Raw genomic sequence first — 13,867 nt, forward strand, 5'->3', positions numbered from 1 at the left:
CTCGTCGAAGACGAACTCGAGAGCCAAGCTCAGCAACCCGAGACTTCTCTGCCTCCTCCAACCCCGATGCTCCATGGAATCTCAACCTGTTCGACGCGACTCGAATCGATCGATCGATGACGCAAGGGTAGTAATCGAATCGATCCGTCGTGTCTCTCTCGAGAGAGAGCGCGCGCTTCGAAGAAAAACCATGCCAGCGATGGCGGGACTGATGTTTTTTGCTCTGCTTTTTTACCGGCTGGAGAATGGGAGAGACTGGACCCATATTTTTTTCAATTCTTTCAAAAATTCCGTTTTTGCGCCTGAATTTTGTTGGAAGCTCTATTTTTGCCCCCCTCATAAGTTTTCCTGGTTTCATTCGACACCCTTGGGTTGGGTCTGAGTAAGTATTAGAAGAAGAGCAAGTATTTTACGCGAGAGTCACAAGTATACCGTCCACGTGATACGTCAAGCCAAGCGTTATTTAACAAAGTGGCTGTAGGTTACAATTAGCAGGGAGATTGTCCAATTAGTCCTAAAATTATATATACATATATTAGTTCAGTTATAAACTTATGAATTTTACTAAATTAATTCGAAATCTTTGCTAATCATTCTGACCAAATTTCGCTGAAAATTGTTAACATTACAATGTGTCATGTAAAATGGTCAACAGTGATTGGATCTCCACGTCAACAATTCATGGCGAAAATTGACCAAAATAACTATATTAAAAATTTTCGCAAGCAGCTTTATAATTGATTGAGTAATTTTTCTTACAATCGACAAAGCAGCTTTACTTTAAAAAAAAAAAAAAGAGTTATATAGACTCCGATTTGTGACATCTATAACATGTAATCCAAGAAGATCTTCTTTCCTTTCTTTGTCGCATTTTTTTCCTGTTCCTAGGGTTGTCCTTCCTTTTCTTTTTCTTTTTCTTCTTTTTGTGTTAGTGAGTTCTTTATTTCCTTCATATGTTGAATTTATTACTACGTAGACCTAATGCCTTATCTCAAATTACATAAACACCCCCCTCATGTCCCGTTAATACTTAACTATCACGTAAAATACTTACTCAAGTCTCTCTTTTCTTTTTTCCCCCACTACAGGAGAAGACTTGCATCTCAAACTTATAAAGTTTCGATGGTTATGTTCTTGACCGGTCTATGCTGAACGTTCTAATTTTGTCTTGTTTTTTTTTTTTTTTTTTTTTTGGGAAAATGCAAATTTTCTTAAAATTTGGCATCATGAGCCGAATCATCATAGCAAATGAAACTCAGGATATATGAAGACAAGCATGGGCCTGGAAAGCCCGATTGCCCAATGCGTTGGTTGGGCCGATTGGGTCGTTGATACTGGCGAAAACACATGTCGAGTTATCATATTGGGGGCGGTCGGGAGATTCGCTCGCTTAACCGCAACTTCAATGGAGACAGATTTGTTGTTTGTGATGGGCGGGGGTGGCGTGTTGATGGGGATCCAACCTCTCCTTTCCGAAGCTGACCATGGAATAGGGACGGGCCGCAGCAACCGTGCCTGCTAATGGAGTGGCCACGATTGAATTGAATGGGATGGGTTGGGGGGGCGGAGGGGCTTGGCAATGGGCACAAAGCTCTAGCGGGTCTACTGCTTCTGTGGGCTGAGGTCGTATGATGATGATTTACACGGATTTGAAAGAGCGATCCATTTCTTTCTTCTCTTTTCATTGCTGCTGTTCCTTCGTTTCGCACATGACCCATATGGTAAAAACCCAAAGAAAAGAAGAGAAGATCAACGAGTGCGATGGCGACGGATGGTACGACCATCCGCATTGACTTCACCATCAGAATCACATCGAGAATCAGAAAAATACCAAAGAATGCCAGAAGAGATGGAGAGATAGAAGAGCGTTAAAAATGGTTGCAACTCGAGGATGAACAAGGTGAAGATTCAAACATTAGAATATGGAAAAGAGCAAGTTAAGGTGGACATATGTATTTTCCAGATGCGGGAATTCCTCGTATGTAATACGTTCGAGTTTAGTTTATTAAAGGGATAAGAACGCTTCAAGTGCCAAAAGTTGGCACAAATGGACACTTAAGTGCCAAAAGTTACGAAAGGTAGACACTTAAGTGTCGCACATTCGAAAAAAAACGGATCACTTAAGTGCTCACTGCCAAAGTCCGGCCAAAAGGCGACGTGGCGTTTTCCGACAATTTCCGGCGAAGTGAACCCAAAACGACGCCGTTTTGCATCGACATGGCGTAATACAAAAACGGCGTCGCTTTGGGTTGACATGGTAAAAAATAATATAAAAATTAAATAAATTAAATTTAAAATTCGATATAGTTAAAATATTAAAAAATAATAATTTTAATAGTTAAATATTAAAAATAATAATAAATTTAAAATTAGATTTAGTTAAATATTTAAAAAATAATAATTTTAAATAAAATTTAATTAAAATATAAAAAAATAATTTAAAATAAATTTAGATTTAGTTAAAAAATTAAAAAAAATTAAAATTAAATTTAGTTAAAATATTAAAAAATAATAATTTTAAAAATTAAAAAATTAAAAAAAATTAAAAATTAAATTTAGTTAAAAATTTTAAAAAATAATTTTAAAATTAGATTTAGTTAAAAATTTAAAAAAATAATAATTTTAAAACTAAATTTAGTTAAAATATTAAAAAATAAAAAAATAAAAATTTTAAAATTAGATTTAGTTAAAATATTAGAAAAATAATAATTTTAAAATTAAATTCAATTAAAAAGTTAAAAAATAATAATTTAAAATTTAAAAAATTTTAAAAAAAAGGGGGCAGTGGCTAGGCTGCCCTCAGCCACCCCCTTTTAATTAATTTATAAAATTTTGATAATTTTTTTAATTTAAAATTATTATTATTTTAATATTTTAACTAAATTTAATTTTAAAATTATTTTTTAAAATATTTTAACTAAATCTAACTTTCAATTTTTTTTTTATTTTTAAAATTTTTTATTATTTTAACTAAATTTAATTTAATTTTTATTTTTATTTTTTAACTAAATCTAATTTTAAAATTATTATTTTTTAATTTTTTAAAAAATTTAAATTTTTAAATGATTATTTTTTAATATTTTAACTAAATTTAATTTTAAAATTATTATTTTTAATATTTTAACTAAATGTAATTTTAAAATTATTATTTTTAATATTTTAACTAAATGTAATTTTAAATTTATTATTTTTTTAATATTTTAACTATTAAAATTATTATTTTTTAATATTTTAACTAAATCTATTTTTAAATTTAATTTATTTAATTTTTATATTTTTTTTATCACATGAGCCCAAAACGACGCCGTTTTTGCATTATTTGGCCATGTCGGCATGCAAAACGGCGTCGTTTTGGGCTTCATTCTTGGGAAAAATGCCACGTTGGCATTTTGGCCGGATTTTGGCCGGATTGGCACTCAAATGATCCATTTTGCTCCGATTTTGGCACTTAAGTGTACCTTTCGTAATTTTTGGCACTTAAGTGTCCTTTTGTGCCAACTTTTGGCACTCCGGGGGTCCTTGTCCCGTTTATTAAGTCAAGTTAAGGTAGGACGACAAAGTCGTATGTAATTAAGTCACGACAAAGTTGACGCGCCATCGCCATACCAAAGTCCAACAATATTCAAATTTCCTTCATCAATTTTGTGCATCAGCAAAAGAAAATATTGACAAAGTAGTATGGTTTCTTAGTTACATTTTTACCTTTGTATATATGTTTTAATGGAACGATTTACAAAATTTTGGAAAAATAGCATTTCCAAGACTACTTTACTGTTTGGCAAAAAATAACGAACTACTTTATTATGGCCAAAACGTCCTGATTGTGATGGACATTTCACAAGCCAAAGTTCTCTTTTATGGGATCGGTCCTGCATTCAACGTGGACCGTTGGATAAAAGGGAAAAAGGTGATCCCTGAAATCTGTTTTGCAAAATTGATGTTCTATCATCACTTCCCAACATTAAAGGAAAGTTACAGACGCAAGCATGATCAAATTATCATTTGATGGAGAAAAGTTACCATGAGTAAGGAAAATTACTAAAACATAGGTCTCAAAACTTTACCGAGTGCAAAGGAGAGTTACGATCAATTTACATATTTTAGTAAAAATACACGAAAGAAGTTTACTATTAACTGAATAAATATTATTTTTGTGGTTTTTTACCAAACAAAGGTTTCGGAGAATTTATGACCCCCAAAGAAAAAGTACACCCTCCAAACTCCAAAGAAAACCTGTGAAAGGATGTTTTACGTAAAACTATTGTTAACGAGGACAATTTCGTCGCCAAAGGAAAGTTACGATCCATCAGATAATTTACTAATCAAAGAAAAAGAAATGTACCCAAAACTTTGGCAAATTACTATATTTTGGGGAATATTACAAATCATATGACCTACATAACTTATGATGACAACCTTGAAAGTAACAGATTTCTCAAGCAATGACTCCTCCCCATGAGTGGTTGTTATGCAAGAGTGAGCAAATTTAGCCATAAAATCACATAAGCTGATCGTACGGCAGTTACTTCATGTGAAAAATCACAAATGCTAAGCATACACCACGGCTATACAGAGATTAAAAAAAAAAAAAAAAAGCAAAGAAAGAGAGTTATGACATAGTACTTTGACTGGAACAAATCCCTCCATATGTTTTTCGCAACCCAGAGCCACCTAAAGATTGGCAAGGGAAAATGAGACCGGATCCCGTCTAATTAATGGTGATTCATAAATTACCTACTAATTTTCCACATAGTAAGTTACCACATACGTATCCATTTCATGACTTTTCTTCACAAGAAGTAGTCGAGTTGAGCTTGAATATTTCAAATAAAGAAAAGAGCCAGAGCAAAATCAGTTCATTTTTAGGGCATTCTTCAGGGTGCTTGTTGCACCCATTCTTCTCTCTGAATTCGCCTGTAATCTTCTCAAGAAGAGGAAAAAGAGTAGAAGCGATACAAATCAAGCAAATAAGAGCACTGACAAAGCATCTACATATTTGTTCATCTATCCAACACCAATAGGAGTGGGAAAGTGATCCCTATGATGTATTCTTAAGTTTTGGCGGCTTAGGTACTCACAAGATCCTTTCTTCACGTCTTCCATCCATTTCCAAATCTGTTTTAACTCGATATGATTTATGAAATTTTGATCTTCAATAATTGATAACAATCGAATTTATGCTTATATTTTTAAATGAATGCAATATGTTTGAAAACAGATTCTAATTCTTCTATAGCCCAACTTAGAAATTAACATACACGTTAATCGGAAGTGGACCAAGCCAACAAGTTTGAATTGACTAGAGGGTGAGGTCTCAAAGAAGATAAAGACAAGGACTAAAAGCATCTGCAACTGCTCATTGTCCCTCAATTGCTAATTAATTAAATCCCATCGCAATAAAGGTTAATCGTTGTGTGGTTTGGATGATTGCATGAGACCATTTTGAAAAAGAAGGCACCCACCATTCTTGACTTAGGTGGCACACCATATTTGACAATTGCAGTTTAAATCTGTCGTTGTGAATGACAGAAACGTCTCTCCAGTCTTCCACTAATTTAGTTTGGTTAAAATTCTTCTTCCACAAATTATACTTAAATATTATATTAAAATGCTCTATTGTAAACTATTCTAACCATGAGGTGGTCCCTAGTGTATCGTTTGTTTTCTAGAACCCATCGTGAACTTCATGGGAGGAAGGTGACCTTCTTTCATTCTAAAATAGTTTAATGTGCAGGAAATTTCTAGGAAGATATCTGTGGATTGGATTAGAGAAACTCATTATTTAGTGTGGTTTCCATATGATTTAACTGGGGAAAATTATTTAAAATTTTTTAAATTTATTGTACTTGTGTCAATTCAATTATAAAACTTTTAATTTAGCCAGTTTAATCTTCAACTTATTAACAATTTTCCAATATAGTTTATTTATATAATTTTGATTGGAAATTATTGATTTGGACGATGGGTGTCTTATATGGCATGGCTGGTGAGAACTTGCAGACTGACCGTAGAGGGCTCTCGGCTCCTGCTTGCGGTGTATGAGGGCAGCGAGCCCTCGCTCCTCGGCTGCCAATCAACTATTTGATTCACCGTTCTTCCTCGGTGGCCCACCGATATTCATATTCTTTTGAAATTTAGCCAACTTTTGGGCGTCCAAGACACGTGCCTCCACCGAAACATGGCACGTGATCATGTTCCCGCGGCAGAAAGTCAACACAGAACCGCGTCGTCCGACTCCCCAGGCACAAGTTCTCTCGACTTCCAGACCTGAAGCATATCGAAGCCTCAACGACCAGAGCGAGAGCTTCGGCTTGAATAGGCGGAGGAAGCAGCGATCTTCTTTCTCGCGAATCCACCGAGCAGTACACCCGAGGCCATCGTGAAGAACAACTGCAGTCGCTCCCTCCGAACCGCCGGCTTCAAAGGACTGGTTTTCGGCAGGCACCAACAGCAGGTAAAATCAACTCGAATCGTGTTGATTTTCGAACTTTTTAGTGTTCCGCTTGCTATAATTTCTGATCGTGGACTCCGCCGAGGCGATTAGGGTTCCTGGGTTTGGTGGGGCAGTCTTCGCTCGGAACACGAGGGTCGTTTCTGGGATCTCCAGATATACCGGAGAAAAGCTGGGATTTTATCGAGAGATAGTAAGTTCCCCATCTGTTGTTGGTGATTTCGTAGCCACCGCTCGTCCTTTCTCGTGACGTTCTAACCTGAGATGATCTGCAAATTTACCTCAGCGTCTTTCCAAACCAAGCCGGCCCGGGTCGAGGCGCGAAGGTGATCCTCGGGATCGCATTGCCTTTCGGGACTCGAACGCAACTCAATCTCCTTGGAGGCGACTTCTTCTCAAACACTGAAACCCATCACAGTGATTTCATCTCTGAATCATTCCTCGAGGTAAGCACGATGTTCATTCTCGATCTATTACAATTGATAGGATGAAAATACATTTGATTATTACTCATTGCTTAATGCCTAACATCCTCTACGGCATACAGAATGATACATGTGAAATTCCCTTGATACAAAAAGCCCGCTCGATTAAATTTACGAAAATACCCTTCTAGACCCGATTTGGGGTCTATTGGCCCTATATGCACCCCAATTGTCCAAAATTGCTTCTTTTTCTTTTTAATGGTCGGAGCCAAAATTACTTGAAGTCCGAGACATCCAAAATACTCAATTTTTGCAGAAATGAATTTTTTTCTTGAAAACATTAAAAACTATATTTTTTCCAAATATCGATTGTGCTTCTCTTCAATAATCGCACAAAACCTTTCAAAGGCTACGGATCAGAATTGTCAACAACAAAAATTTATCTGAACAAATCAGATAAACTTGAGAATTTTTGGATGTCCATAAAACTATTTTCCATTATATTGGCAATTTTTGTAATTTCTAGAAAATGATAGAAAATTCAAATGTTTTCCGGAAATTATGAAAAATTCACAATTGCACTATTTTTTTTTTTTTTTGTGTTGGTTACAATGGAAAACTTGAAAGTGAGCAAAGCTGCGGGTTTCAGTGCACTTACACATATTATTTAATACGTGGACAATATTTAGGTGGAATTTTATCTTTGCGGATTGAATTGGAGAAACTCATCATAAAGTGTGGATTTCATGCAATTTAATTGCTTACAACAAAGACATGACTTTTACATATATATAGCGTAGAAAGTTACTGACCTACGATGAATTTGACAATATGATTTATGAATGTTTAGGGTGGGAGGGAATGTAGTATTTACAAGAGTAAGGGTGCATTTGGTTTGGGAGTGGCTTTGCCAAGCCACTTTGGGCATCCAAAGTCCTTTGGGCTAGAAAATGGTGTTTGGGAGCTTCTTTTGTAAACATACTTGGGGAAAAGTGAGCCTTTGGAAGGCTGAAAGCCCAAGGCAGCCATTGCGTGATATAATTCGAAATGTTAACGTGTGATTATATGTGACAAAGGTGACATCATGATGATTTGGAAGTGATAATGTGTACCGAGCGGTGGTTGTTTATGGTAAGGATTGCGGTTTGAAAATGATGACGAATGAATATTTGATTTCACTTGTTGATAAAAGAAAAATCTGAAAAGGATTATATGGTATTATTTGCAAATGTGATTATTGAAATATACATGGCAATTGTGTTGTTGTGATAAATTGTATGTTAATGATGCCATGTGATGAAGACTTTTGTCACAACTTGTTCGCTAGAGAGTGGACTTCCTTATATGAGATTACGTGTAAGTTTCTAGAAAAAGATACATATTCTACCGCCTAAAGGCCTGGGGGAAGGGAGGCTCTACAAGGTTGAAAGAACATGAAGTCGTATTATGATATAGCTTGTATAGCCTAATATGGCTTATGTAGTATGTGATTTAAAAATTATGAAATAGTCATCATCATGCTGTCACACAGTGGTATATTTATCCTCACATAAAGGACACTTTGATGGATAGGCTGAGTGGCATGGCAAAGAAGTATTCATGATTCCGTCTCCCATGTATAGATAGTGATGATGCAATGTTAGTTGAGATGAGTCCTAATCAGTGACGACTAGAAAATAAATACTCACTTGTGTATATCGATGAGTTATTATGTGGCATTTGTGTATCATGAGATTTGTATGTTCATCTATGTGTGTTTGAAAGTCGTAGTGAATGTTAACACATGGCATATGTTTTATTTATTTTAACATTATTTTACTAATCTATTTATAATGCATGATTTAGATCTTAAATGAATTTATGACGTGATGTGTGCTCACAGTCATAGATGAGATGGTTTACATGTTGTATAAGGATTGGATTACAAGTACTTGGATCATATAAAATAGATGTTGCATCCCTAGAGTAAACAAAATATTCTGTTATGAAAGAAATACGAATTAATACATGTCCTGCATTCCAACCAAATCAGTAATTGTCATCTCCTGAATTACAGTAATTTATCCAAATAATATGCAATACCTTATTGAGTGTTATTATGTAGTTGCGCTCCCCAGATCGAGTGGTAAGATGATCTTTCACCTTAACCCTAGATGGTTCACACCATTATTTTTATAGATCTCTAGGGTTTGATTTACCCGCCGTTGTGGAAAATCACTATTTATAAGGTGTTGAAGGACCTTTAGATTATTGCTTTGGAACGTGTCCCGGAGGAGTGGATTATGGTCCACAACAAAGGTAGGGCCGTACTTCAGTACTATAAGTAGTTGAAGTTAAAATTGCTTTTATACATGAGGATAATTAGTTAATCATTAGAGAGTTGCAATGAAGGTAAATTATTTATATATTCGAGACTCAAATTGGTATGGAGATTTGAGGTGTGATATCTGCCAAGGGTTTTTTGCAAGTATTCCATGAAAAGGTTTCGAATTTATCTAAAAAATAGCCTTAACACACATAAACGTAAGTTAACCCTCTTGAATTTTGGAATCAGGAATGACATTATCCATTTTCGTGACAATTAGATGGCCCAAATATTAACCCATTTTCTTGTAGAGGCTAGCGAAACGATGACTCTGATAGGTACGTGTTGTTAACAAAATCAAAGTCCATTCTATTTAATCCCTAACATATATCGTTAGAAAGTTTTGCTTTCTTCTCATTTTAGTAAAGAATGTATTACACAAAATAATTAGCAAATGATATTTATCTTTTAAATAGACTCATGACCTTGAATTTATTTTTCCCTACGTCGCTAGTTCTCTGACTTTTTAGATCACTAGGTCGAATTCTTTCCTAAAGAATCTCTCGTGATATGTTAATACCGCGTATAAAATAGAGATAGACCTAACAACAAAGTTCTATCATTCCGTCTATACCAAAGAATTATTTCTCAAGTTTGGAAATAATTGCTCTTGATTTAACATATTTCACAATTGGAAGCATGATTGTTGCAAAATAGAGCTCCTAAATTTGGAAGACTTTTTTGCTAAAAGTTTCAAACAAAAATTCCTCAAATTAACGTAAAGAAACTAGAAAGTTTTGGTGGGGCCAAGATTTATGAATGAATATGTAAATTTTTGTAAATACAGAAAACCATCAGTAATGGGGGTCAGGACATGGATGGTACATTTAGCGAGAACGATTCAGGACTATCGCCATTGTCACTTGTTAGGCAGGGGAACTCGAGAGAGAGATAGTTTACCTTTCATCTTTTCATGTTTCTAATTCCTAAATGAAAATTTCTTATTTAACGATTTACAAATTTAATTGTAGTTTCTATTATTTTTTTTCTTTTACTATCGATTAGGGATATTTGGTACTACATTTTATGAATACTGATAATCAGCGCTCGATGGAGATAGAGATAATGTATATGCATGTGCTTTCAAATTGATGCTTACATTGAACCACCGATCAAACGCATGGTTGAAGCAAATATGGAAAAGTTACTAAAAAAAATGCATGGTTGACCCCAAATAGCTGGATGTGTGGGTGTCGTGTGAAATCCACGTGATCTAAGGATTGGAATGCGCGGGGCTCATGTGCTTCCAAGAATGTCTCAGAAAATGGGCATCACCCATTCAAACTTCTATTAGTTTTGCATACGAGCAATGTATATAACATAGAACTCACGAATCAAAGACAAAATTAACGGAAATTTCCTCCAATCAGAAAAGTGCAGGCATTTAGAGGGTGAGGTCCATTGGGCAATAACTACATGACACTGCATTAGTTTGGCTAATGAAAATGGCATTAGACGGAAGGGGTTGTGAAAATGAAGTGGTGGACATGGTTAGGGTCGTTTATATATTAGGCTAAAAATAATAAGACTAAGGTATGATAAGGATTAGGCATAATGTGAGCTTATTCTCACAGGAAGATGCTTCCATGGAGTTTCCGACATAATTTCAATATCTTAGGTTTGTACTGAAAGAATCTGTCTTTAAATATCATACACGTGCGTAAAGTTATGTAGTTGTTCAAATGTGTTTTAAGGAAGTCGATTAATTACACTTCAATACGTTTAAATACGTGTTTAAATATTTAAACGTGTTTCAACTGTTTTTCTGAACAAGTAAGTGATGTGGGCTTTTTGGGGGCCTCTTTAGGGCCACCTAATCTTCTGCAGTGAACGACGTCAGCTTACTTAAGCTTACTTAACTGAAGGCCTTGTCTTCATTACCTATCTCTTTCTCAAGAACACGAACCTTCTTCAGCATTGCCTCAGGGAGAAATTAAGGTACACGTTATTCGGATTGGAAAGCCAACAAGCTTGACTTGACTGGAGGGTGAGGTCCAAAAGAAGATAAAAGCAAGGACTACAAGCAATTGCAGAAAAAGCATCCTAAAAGCATCATTCGTTGTTCAGCAGTCCTTTTAAGTAGCAGAAAAAGCATCTTTGGTTTCAACTTTCCCCCTCTCTGATCGCGATGGACAAAGGCAGAGTAAGAGAAAGAGAGCAGAGGAAGAGAGCATTGAGAGAGCATCCACTTCTTCATCCATCTCTCCAGAAGCCATAGGCATAGGTAGCGGTCAATATGATGTGTTCTTGAGCTTTAGAGGCCCGGATACTCGTAATGCATTCACCGATTGCCTCTATCACAGTCTGGTCAAGGCAGGGACAGTACCAATTCAGGTGTTCAGGGACGATAACAACATCCCAATTGGTGAGGAATTTGGTTCAGAGATTTTCGATGCCATCGCACAGTCTAAGATTTCGATCCCCATCATATCCGAGAATTATGCTTCGAGTAAATGGTGCCTCCGCGAGCTCATTCATATCATGAACCGCAAGAAGAGCACGTCACACATAGTCTTGCCCATTTTTTACAAAGTTTCCGCAACAGATGTGCGGCATCTAACAGGAAAGTTTGGAGATGCCTTCTGTTGGAGTCAAAGTGTTTTGATGAGAAGGATATCCAGCAAGGGCAACAAGCACTTAATGAAGTCAGTTATTTAAATGGATGGGAATCTGAGAAAATTGCCAATGGGTACTTCTTTGAACTTTTCTTCTTTTTTTTTTTTAAATAAGTTTTCTTCTTCACGCAAAACCGATGAAATGCAGATGAATTATTTTCACTGCAAGCTCAGAAAAGATCCCCAAAATGTCCCAATAAACAGCCATAATGCCTAGAAGACAACAAACACTAGTAGTCCCCAAGATGTCCCCGAAAACTAAACCAACGACAACTAAAACCAAAGCAACCCAGAGTGCCCAAGAATTTTACCTTTATCTTCCGTACAGACCAAAAACCATAGAGACGACATCCCCTTCAACCAATTGTATTAATCACTAAACAATATGCCTACAGTAGACTCTAATGCTCAGTCTTCCACAGCTTGATCGCCACCAGATAAAATCGACCTCCTATTACCACTGAGGGGTTGGATCAATTGATGGCATTGGCCATGTTTTGTTCATGATCTCTCATTGTTTTTGTTGTTTGACAGGCATGAGGGAAAATTGATAGAACTTGTGGTCAAAACTGTTCTAAGCAAGTTACAGAAAGATTTTCAGCTAGTTGTTCCCTAGCAGCTAGTTGGACTTGATGGTCAACTGAAGAAAATCATGGATTGGATTCACAGTCCTTCCGTCAATGCTCGAATGATTGGAATTTATGGCATGGGCGGGATAGGCAAGACAACACTCGCCAAGTGTGTCCACAATAAAGTCTTGGATAAATTTGTGGAAGCCAGCTTCCTTCCAGATATAAGAGAAAAAGCTACCCAGCACCACGGTATTGAGAATCTACAAAGGCAACTAATATCTGATATATTACATAGCAAAATTGATGTGCCTAGAATTGATGATGGAATTAATATAATCAAATCTAGATTCAAAGAAAAAAAGGTTCTCATTCTTTTGGATGATATAGATAATAAGAAACAACTAGATGTGTTGGCTGGGGAACGTAATTGGTTTATGGCAGGAAGTATGATCATTGTTACCACTAGAAATCAAGCCATTCTTGATCAATGTGGATTTGAGGTAGACTACAAGTATGAATTGAAGGAAATGGATGAGGTGCATTCTCTGCTTTTATTTAACAGACATGCATTTCATATGGACCATTCTCCAAGGGATTTTGAGGGTATATCTCATGATATCATATCCACCATGGGTGGGCTTCCTTTGGCACTTGAGGTCGTAGGGTCATACTTGTATAAAAAAACAAATAAAAAAGTATGGGAAGATGTGCGGAAGCAATTAAAAGACCTTTCACACTTAAAAACCAACCATATGGAGATGTTCAAAAGATATTACAGATAAGTTATGATGCACTAGATGATGGACAAAAGCAGATTTTTCTAGATATTGCTTGTTTCCTAATTGGCAAAAAAGCAAATATGCCATCTACATGTGGGAGGACTGTGGGCTTTATCCAAATCGAGGAATTGAAGAGTTGAAATTGAGGTGCTTAATTAAAATTGAGATGATGGTCTCTTTAAGATGCATGATCAACTCGAGAGATCTTGGAAGGAGCATTTTTGCCAAGGACAAAGACTTGAGAAATGTAGCATGGACCATGGGACTATGACTATGAGGGAGTCCCAAGAGCACTAATAAATCCAGAGGTAAAATATGGCACTCCTTCTTTTTCTTTCCCTCTTATTTTAATATTTTTAATCTGATCTATTCTAATATTTCATTGAGCATGAAAAGATGCTCTTACTTTCTAGAAAAAAAAAATCTATTTAAACATCCATTTATGTACATCATAGTAGATTAATTGTGACACTAAATAAATTATAAGTATCTCAAGGATGAAAAAGTTACATCATTGATTCAATTTCATTGATATAAAGTACATCTATAAAAATTTAATTTACAATCAATTTAAGATCCATTAACTACAATTTTATAGTATAAATCTCGTTTACTTCAAAAAGCATGCAATTGTCATATCTTGAAAATATTGATAATAGA

The 13,867-nt window shown here is 35.6% G+C and overlaps 1 non-coding gene across 1 annotated transcript; it reads left to right on the top strand.

Moving 5' to 3' along the window:
- The first annotated feature begins 6,188 nt into the window (after window positions 1-6,188).
- LOC104432378 lies at window positions 6,189-13,424 on the top strand. The gene is made up of 5 exons (XR_005547891.1): window positions 6,189-6,454; window positions 6,545-6,644; window positions 6,738-9,519; window positions 11,049-11,930; window positions 12,391-13,424. It is a non-coding gene; the product is annotated as an uncharacterized LOC104432378 (transcript).
- The last annotated feature ends 443 nt before the right edge of the window (window positions 13,425-13,867 follow it).

This window comes from Eucalyptus grandis, chromosome 2 (assembly GCF_016545825.1).
Source record: "Eucalyptus grandis isolate ANBG69807.140 chromosome 2, ASM1654582v1, whole genome shotgun sequence".
Lineage (NCBI taxonomy): Eukaryota > Viridiplantae > Streptophyta > Magnoliopsida > Myrtales > Myrtaceae > Eucalyptus > Eucalyptus grandis.